Source organism: Cebus imitator, unplaced genomic scaffold (assembly GCF_001604975.1).
Source record: "Cebus imitator isolate Cc_AM_T3 unplaced genomic scaffold, Cebus_imitator-1.0 Scaffold332, whole genome shotgun sequence".
Taxonomy (NCBI): domain Eukaryota; kingdom Metazoa; phylum Chordata; class Mammalia; order Primates; family Cebidae; genus Cebus; species Cebus imitator.
In genome coordinates this window covers 2,118,665-2,128,542 of record NW_016107647.1, presented here as the reverse complement: position 1 = coordinate 2,128,542, position 9,878 = coordinate 2,118,665, and the positions used below count along the sequence as shown (strand labels likewise).

At 36.5% G+C, this 9,878-nt stretch overlaps 1 protein-coding gene across 5 annotated transcripts in view; it reads right to left on the bottom strand.

The window, feature by feature from the left end:
- Window positions 1-9,878, bottom strand: part of TMCC1 (transmembrane and coiled-coil domain family 1) — a 253,902-nt gene that overhangs the window by 183,713 nt on the left and 60,311 nt on the right. For 3 of the 5 annotated variants that reach the window (XM_017505082.2, XM_017505079.2, XM_017505083.2), the window contains one exon: window positions 4,203-4,255. The exons of the other annotated variants lie outside the window; for them this stretch is intronic. The gene's annotated coding sequence lies outside the window, so the exon portion shown is untranslated. The remainder of the gene's footprint in view (window positions 1-4,202; window positions 4,256-9,878) is intronic. 5 annotated transcript variants of the gene reach the window in all.

The window sequence follows — 9,878 nt, the reverse complement described above, 5'->3', positions numbered from 1 at the left end:
AAAAAAAAAAAAAAAAAAAAAAAAAAAAAAAAAACCTTATATTATAAATCCATGCAGAAACTCCAGTGTTAAAACAAAGAAAAACATGCTATTGGCCAAACAAATAGGCACTATCATTAAGCAATCTTTAATCAGAAGATTAAAAGACAGTTTTCTAGATAGTGGGTAATGATTATTTTTTAGAATAGGAGAAAAAGCCCAGAACATAGGAAATGAAAACAGCAATGTTCAAAAACAAAAATCCCTATAAGATTCAATATATACAGAATTAGATATTAGAGGAGCCATCTTGGAATGGACACTATAATGGTAGTTGACAGAACAACTATTGTTTGGGAAATCAAGAGAACAGACCATCCAAATACGTTTAGCTGAGGCAATTTAATCCCTCTCATTCATAACCACAGTTAATTATCCACAGGCTGAAACTCAGTATAGTTGGAGAATAACAGTGAGAAGTGGATATCCTGATCTAAGTATATGACGATTTTAATGGAAAACAGGAATTTCTGTTACCATTCATATTCATCAAGCTCACTGGTAACTAGAGATGACAGATTTGCTCTTTTGAGGAGAGAATAGAAATAAAATTCCTGTAAGTTGAATTATCTGCTGAAGCACAAATGACCTTTCTGGCACCATATGAGTGAATGGTTCAGACAGAATCAGTCTTCAGAGACTAGAGCTTTGCTCAGTACCAGCTATCAAGAAAGGAGATTCAAAGAAATCCCTTTCTCTATAGTGTCATCCCTGACAGAAGCTTCCTATATATCCACACAAACTCAAAGGCAAAGTAACTGAGTATGATAGAAGAGTAAAGAAAAAGAAAGGTCAAATAGCAACCGTGTATCAGTATTAAATGCAGGAAATTAAAAGGAAGCTGAAACTAAAAGATATAAAATCAGCACAACTGCCATGGTTACTAAAATCACATGCAAAAAAAAAAAAGGAGGGGGGATGGGAGATGATAAGATTTTTCCTAATAGAAAGTGTTTATTTTTATACTGCATTTGTGCAAATATATAAAACAAAATTATATACATGCACAGAAGCTTCTAGAGAAGGCAAAATACGATGTAGGAGGTTCTTTATTTTCATATTTTTCTTCAACTTTTGGTTTAAAGGACTTTAAAACTCCCTATACTATCGAGTACTTTCAACAATCTAAGCCATTACCAATGAAGCACCATGGTGCTCCTGTTCTGGGAATATTTGAACTTGCTGCCACCAAGTGGCAATCTAGAAAGCCATACATTAGCATAAAAGAGTTTCCTGTGAACTCAAGGCTACTAGAGTTTAGTGGAACAGGAATGCAAACTCACTAAAGTTTTCTTCCTGATAACTACTCTCAGAAGACCTTCTTCAAATATTACATGGGCACTGTCACTGTGGCTCCACTGTCCATATTATTTCATGCCGGTGATTCCATTGCCTAACCTCTTCATGATTGAGGAGTATAAACAGGGTGACAGGGCTAAAGACATTTATTTGTCTCTTTCTAGTACCTTCCTTCTAAATGCCACAAAATTGTTTGTTCCTAAATTAGGCAAATGAATAAAAACCATGAGAATGGAAGTTTCATTGCCTTTCACCCAAATTCTTTGTGGCTCCACTGAAATCTAGCCATCCCACTGTGGCCTGTTACCTCTTTCCTGATTGTGCATTGCTTTTGTTCATTTCTTTCCCTTTGGGAGAGCCAAGAAAGAAACCCTTGCCCTTATTAGATCAATGACTGTCTTAGCCTCTAGTGCAGTTTTCTGGGGCTCCTTGTGGGCAAAAATTTTGCCAATAGTGTATAATTATTCCCTTCTAAACAAATATGAAATAAACATATAATACAATGTTACTCTGATTTTTTAAAATAATAATCTCACCATTCCTCATGAGTTTGTCTGGCTAACAGTTACTGAATTTTATTTCTAATCTGTAAAGAATTGAGCTCCTCAGAGGAAAAGGGCTAATGTAACCAAAATAAGTCCCTATCAGCATATATCAACTCATCTCTTCTTGCACTGGGCTATTTAGATCCTGAGAAGATGGGAGGGTGTGAAAGCAGCAGAATAGAAGTGAAAAAGTAGTTTACTATTTCCTTTATTTGTACTATATTAGCTAATACAACTGATTTTTGTTGTTGTTGGAAGTAAAATGTATAAAATAAGTTTATCCCATGAGATTAAAAGATAGCATGAATAAAGGAATGATGTCAAGTTTAGTTGAGAAACCAAATGATCTACTTGTTTCATATGCAAAAGTACTAGGAATTTATTACTCAGCAAATCTACTTATTTGGGCACTATTATAAACTAATCAGCTGGCCATCTGGTTGCTGCCTATTTAAAAAATGGAGAATGTGGTACATTTTAAATGTCAGTAAATTCATTTCAGATTTCACAAGTATTTGTGTATCATTCACTTTTTGTTTTGTTTTTGTTTGAGATGGGAGTCTCGCTCTGTCACCAGGGTGGAATGCAGTGGCACAATCTTGGCTCACCATGGCTTTCGCCTCCTGGGTTCAAGTGATTCTCCTGCCTCAGCCTTCTGAGTAGCTGGGATTACAGGCACGTGCTATCATGCACGGCTAATTTTTGTAATTTTAGTAGAGATGGGGTTTCACCATGTTGGCCAGGCTGATCTCAAACTCCTGACCTCGAGTGATACCTGCCTCAGCCTCCCAAAGCACTGGGATTACAAGCGTGAGCCACCACACCAGGCCAAATCATTTATTTTCAAATAATTTTAAATGATGATTATAAGGAAATGTTAGCATTTCCAGGAAAAAAACTGGAACTAAGGTGTTAATTTTCATGCCAAGACTGTCTTCACAGCTATAAGCAAGAAAATAGTTAATAAATTCTGGGATTTTCAAAGGCAAAACTTACCTTAATCATACCAGCACATAGCCTCACTGGCATGCAGCCCTAAAGAAACCTAAATTGAGCTTTAACCATCAAGTTTTAAGATAAGAATTCTGAAAAACAATCTACTGAACTGATAAAATGTAATGTGGTACTTACTCTTGTAGCCATCATCTGCGTAATAGCTGCACTAAGAAACTGGTCAAGGTTTTGAAGGCTGCTAAAATTTTCTGTAGGCCAATAGAAAATCTTTAAAGCCACTAAGGTCAAATGCTGTGGCAAAAATGCCAACAGTAGTGATATTGCAATAACTAACTCTATACAGTTGCTGACAGTAAGAATGCAAACACAAAAGGAATTCAATAATCTCAAAGTTGTATAGGAACACCATTCTTTTCTTCTGTATGTCTTACAGAAGCTCAAATGAATAACTGTTGGTCAGTTTATAAAATTCTCCAAATAACTAATTTTAATTTATTTATTTATTTATTTATTTAGAAACAGGTTCTCACTCTGTCACCCAGGCTGGAGTGCAGCTCACTGCAACCTCTGCCTCCTGGGTACAAGCAATTCTCCTGCCTCTGCCTCTCAAGTAGCTGGGATTACAGGCACCCATCACCATGCCCGGCTAATTTTTGAATTTTTCGTAGAGATGGGGTTTCACCATGTTGGCTAGTCTGGTCTTGAACTCCCTCCTCAGCCTCCCGAAGTGCTAGGATTACAGGCATGAGACACCATACCCAGCCCAATTAACTAATTTTAGGTCCCTGGTTTAACATAAACAAGTTTGACTGCAAAGCCTATCAAATGCTTTTTTGTTAAGAAGGAAATGTTGGCCTCTCTTTTTATTCACTCAGCTTCTCTGAAAAGTAATTATATAAGTAAACCTGAGAGAGGAAGATAAAAAGGAGCAAAAGGACACAGGAAAAAAAGGGGGGGCGGTCAAAGGAGAGAAATGTGAGAGGCAGAAGGAGCAAATGGTAAGAAAAGGGGACGAAGAAGGCAGCCACCTACTGGGCAGGCATTTCAAATAATTTTGTTAAGTTCTTAGAATTTTCAACAATTATTTTTTCTAGCACAGCTTTGCTGAAGACTTAATATACTTCACACCCAGAAAACAAGTTGTTTTGAATTAGTATCAGAGATAAGAAAAATTATGTTTCTAAAATCCATCAACCATTTAGCAGAGTACTCCACCTAAAAGTCATAGCAAACTATATACAAATTGTCTTTGTCTTTTTTTCCCTTAAGTTTTTCTTTCCAATTTTTAAGTTTTTTGATAAATATGGTGACCAAAGCACATAAACCAAGTTAAATTTCATTGACTACAAAGAGTTGGATACTTGCCTTCATCACTCTTCCTTAAGCACTTCTAAGGTGTACAATCCTTTTAGAAAAAGCTGAAAAGCAAACATTAGTAATTAATTACAAAATGAGAAACTTAGATGGGGAAACATCTTTTACGGATACGCAGAAAACAACTATAAGTATATCCAACAAAATGTTAATAGTCTCCTCTTTCACTGGCAGATGTTTTTTCTAGTACTTTTTAGTATTTTCTAATTTTTTGAAAGTATAATCAAGAATAATTATAATCAAAAAAGAGGGTATACTGGAAAAAATATTAACTCAGCACTTAAAAAAGATAAAGTGGCAAATATCTTAAGAAGCAATAAATATTTTAACACTATCATACTGAATAAGGAATGGACATTCCATTAATTCTAATCTTAAAGTAACATGAAATATAAAACAGATACATCAAAACACCACAATTTTATAAGTAGATTTTTTTTCAAGTAGTTTCCTATTCTGTATCTGCCATTCTCTATTCAAAGGCAATTCTAAAAATCCTATCTTAGGCCAGGCATGATGGCTCATGCCTGTATTCCCAGCACTCCAAGGCAGGAAGATCATCTGAGCCCACGAATTTGAGATCAGCCTGGGCAACAGTGACACCCTATCTCTAAAACAATTTTTAAAGATTAGCCAGGCATGGTGGTGCACACCTGTAGTTCCAGCTACTTCAGAGGTTGAGGCAAGAGGATGTCTTGAGCCCAGGAGCTGGAGGTTACAGTAAGCTATAGTTGCACCACTGCCCTTTGGCCTGGGAGCAAAGCTAGACCCTATCTCAATTTTAAAACAACAACAAACATATCTTGGCAAAGCAGAATGACTCACATCTGTAATCCCAGCACTCTGGGAGGCGAAGGCGAAGTCATTTGAGGCCAAGAGTTCAAAGCCCAGCTTTGGCAACATAGCAAGACCCCATGTTGCTACCAAAAAAATGTTTTTAGTATTTTTTATTTTTTAGCTAACCTTCAGTATTCATTAATTTTTTTTTTTAATTACAAACCAGAGCTACAATGTACAACTGAGAATTGGGATGAACCAAAATTATTTTTTTCTGGAAAACTTGCTTCTGACAGGTATTACCAGAGAAGCAATTTAATTAGACAAGTACTTTTGAGACATCTATTATGTACCTAGCATTATACAGACCAAATAAAGCATATGATCCTGTCCTCAAGGAATTCACAATCTAGGACAGAAAAGAAGATGTCCATACATGAAACATAGACAAAACAGCACAAAACTACACAAGTGCTGAAGTATGTAAGAAAGACTTTAATTACCATTAGAAGTCAGGAAGATCAGTTAGAATTGGATTTGTTTAGGAAAGCTTAATGAAAAAATAAGAGGCTTTTACTGAGCTCTGAAGGATGAGAAGATGGATGAATAAGCGGAAAGATGTGGGCCTATACCTTCAGCCAGTAGGCAGTAAACACAAGTATATTTGGGGGCCAGTAAAGAGGTCAGATGGTCCATACTGGTGGATACACACTTCTGAATAAGGGAAATGAGATTCAATGGGTAACGCTGGGAAGTTAAAGAGGGCTTCAAATGTGGGATAATTATATTAGATTGCATTAAACTGCACTGAGGTGAATAGTATCTCTAATCTTCACAACAACCCACAAGATAAGGGGGTTGCTGAAACCAATTAATTTACAACTGAAAAACCTAAGGCCAAAACAGGTATAGTGACTAAAATTTTGACTTGATATAACAGACTATATAAAGAGCCACCATAAGATTTCCAGGATATAAGAGATGTTTCAGGTCTAACAATCAAGTAAGATGCATGAGAAGAGGGAAAAATGATAATCAGAGAAGTAAAGTAAGGAACTTGTAATAATTTAGAAAAAGATGACGAGGAAGAGCTGAGCCCATAGGTATGGCTGGGAATGGGTCTTAAAGTAAATGGAAAGAAATGAGCCACAAAGTACTGAAGGGTCAAAAGAAATTCCTCATACCATTGTGATAGATGCTAAAAAAGCATCTGATAAAACCAGTATTTATAGCTCTCAGCTGGAAATGTATTACTGAAGAGTACAATCATCCAATTCATCCTCCTGCATCTTATTTCAACAATAATAAAATGTCAACCATACTCCAATTGGCCCCAAAGAAATTTGTTGCCTTTTAGCAAATCCTATGGGCTCCCTCTAGACTATATGATAGCTACTTCCTTGCATCCAGCCTTGGTAAGATGTCCCTTATTCTTTTAGACCTTCTTAAATATTTCTCTACTCTCTCACCACCCTGGCCTAAGAGCTCAGTTGATCATATGGCTGTTTTCGTTTGTTTTATTAAATATTTCTCTACTCCCTCACTACTCTGGCCCAAGATGTTAAAACTATGAAATTTCAGTTTTCGTTTCTCTAGCACCTCATTTATGCCCCAATAAAATAGAAACATTTTAACTAACCAAGAAAGCTTCTCTTTCTTTTGATCCTCTTGAAATCCTTTTTCCTAAGGTCCTTAGCAAAGGTCTTATTATGACCACTGATTCCTATTCACAGCTGTGTTTTCATGCTGTCAATAAGTTCTTCCTTTTCAAACACAATTAAAAAAAAAATCAGTTATGGTTTCTCTCATTCTTTCTTGTAGTTTTTTTTTTTCTTAAATGACAGAGGCTCTTTTCATCTGTAAGCGAATGCTTAGTTTTTCCTAAATAATTATCTAGCCAAACCAGCCCCACTGAGCAACCCATCACCAAGGAGACAGATAATCTGTTTTAGAATCCAAAAAGAGAGATATATCAAACAACACTGAATTATTAAAGCAATAATAATGTGTGGTGAGGTTTCAAATGTATAAAGAATAAAAATATATAATCAGAGCATATACTTGGAGTCACAGGGCTCCAAGGTTCTTGTACAAACAAGAATAAAAGCAGGAAGCAATCTGCAATATGTTTTTAAAAAACATATTTATTTTAAAAATGCAAAGTGCAGTACCATGTATATATTATACTACTACTTCTGGAGGAGGGAGTATATACTGTTTATGCATAGACTGTTTCATTCTGGAATGGTGGACAGGTAACTGATAACTAATGTTACTCCAGAGGGAGAACAAACACACTAAATAGAAAGGAGAAAGAATTAAAATACTCAAATCCAAAAAACAAAACAAGATTACAGAATAAAATATATAAAAAGCAAAATGTAAGATTTTAAATGTAAATTCAAATAACTCAGTAATTACGTTAAATGTAACTGGACCAGAAGACAAAAATTATTTTTTAAAAATTAATAATTGTGTTTACAAGAGTCACACTTAAGATTTTCAGAAAAAAAAGTATGGGAAAAAGTCACACTAACAAACTAAAGGACAGTTTCTCTAGCTATAATAATTGTATTCAAAGTAGACTTCAATGCACAAAAGCATTAATACCTATAAAGGTATCATTTATCAGGAAGATACAACAATTTTAAATCTGTATGCATGCAATAACATAGCCTCCAAATATATAAAGCGTAACTTAGCAAAATTACAAAGAAATGGGAAAAAAAATCCATAATCATAATAGATGAATTTTATATTCTTTTCAGTAGGTGACAGAATAACTCAAAAAAGGGGGGGGGGAGGGGAGAGGGTAGAAATATAGATTTGAATAGCATGAACAAACTGTACCTAAATGGACATTAATATGACATAGCACCCAATAACTGCAAAATACTCTTTCAAGCAGAAAGAGATCATTTACAAAAACTGACCATATGTTGAGCCCTAAGGCAAGTCTTACAAATAAAAAAACAAACAAACAAACAAACAAAAAACTGAAATGATACACAGTATATTCTCTGACCAGAATGTGGATTTCAAAGGTTCAGAGAGACTTGGGGGGAAAAATCACTTTTTCCTCCTTTTCTTTTTTCTGTTTACCACTGTCCCCAGCCTCTAGGCAATACAGCAGTGATGGAGCAACAGCTAAGGCTAGACAGGCACCTAAAAGCCTTCTCTCTGAAGAAAGGAAACATAGTCTCAAGAGCATGGAAGAATCCCATTGCAGATAGGAAGATTAACCAGAAATTCTGACAAACTGCTGAAGACTGAATGTAGGTAAGAAACGGAATGTGAAGTCCTCGAGGGCTGCAATCATAGGAGAGTTCCCATCCTCCTGTGAGCTTTTTCTCCAGGAACCTCAAAAGGCTCTCTAATGCAGGGGGAAGCAAGGAGAAAACAGAGAAAGTTCTTCCATCTCCACTCCTGCAGAGCTAAGGAGGAAAGAGCAAGCAACAATGCCAAACCAGCCTATTTCACTTATCTCCCTGTAGAACAAAAGTCTTAATCAGCAAGGAGAAATTTCTGGTGGAATCCCACTACAGCTGGAGGAAGCAAGGGAGGCCGACACTCAATTTTCACCCATATCCATCTTCATTGTTTCTCCAAAATAGCAATAGCCTTAATGCAGGGGGAAAGAGCTGAAAAAAAACCTTAGCTTGAGGATACTATTGAATACCCATTGCAGTTGGGAAAAAGAAGGGAAGAGTCTTGTGAAGTCCACACACTAAAGACGCAGGTTTTAGTATCTGCATAAATCTGAGGCTTAACCAGAACATCACAGAACTCCCCTCAGCCTCCACTACCTTACTGACAGGCTTTGAGTAAAACTGAATACATCTCAGAGAGCTGCAAGACTCAGTCTCTCAGGGAGAAACAGCACAAAAGGAAAACCCAGAGCCAAGCAGGAAGACAAGAACAAGGTATTACTAGGAAAATTTGAAGCCTCTGGTTTCCATGGCAACAATAAATGTCAACTCCAGTAACCATATCAATAATAAACATCAAACACAGCCCAATGCTTGAAGAGATTAACACAAGTCTCCACCCTAAAGGACTAACAGGAAACTAGCAGTCTTCTATAAGCATATCAAATATATACCTCAGTCTCTCCTGTTATATACAGCACATTCAGCTTTAAAAAAAACATTATGAAGCATGGCAAAGACAGTAATAAAAACACAGCCCAAAGAGACAAGGCAATAATCAGAGCCAGACTCATGTACGACATAAATTTTGGAACTACCAGACAGGGAATTTAAAACATTATTAATATAGTAAAAACTCTAACGGAAGAGGTAGACAACATATGGGATCAGACAGGTAATTTGAGAGAGAAATTAAAATCATAAAGAATCAAGTGGAAACCAAATTAGAAATAAAAACATAGTAACGACAAATGCCTTTGAGAGGCTTATCAGCAGACTTGAAACAGCTGAAAAAAGAATCAGTAAACTTGAAAACAGGCTAGTAGAAACTGCCCAAACTGAAATATAAAGAGGAAAGAGATTTTCCTACCTGAAGAACATATAACAGCTGTGGGAGAAGTTCAGAAGAAACATTTGAATGGCCAAGAACTTGTAAGAATAAGAAACTATGAAAACAGGATGGGCATGGTGCCTCATGCCTGTAATCCCAGCACTTCAGGAGGCTGAGAAGTGAGGATGGCTTGAGCTCAAGAGACCAGCCTGGGAAACATAGGGAGACCTCATCCCCAAATATAAACTAAAAAATCAACTGGGAATGGTGGCACGTGCCTGTGGTTCCAGCTACTTGGGAAGCTGAGGTGGGAGGACTGCTTGGGCCCAGGGGTTTGAGGCTACAGAGAACAGTGAGTGTGCCACTGCACTCCAGCCTGGGTGACAGGGTAAGACCCTGTCTCAAAAAAAA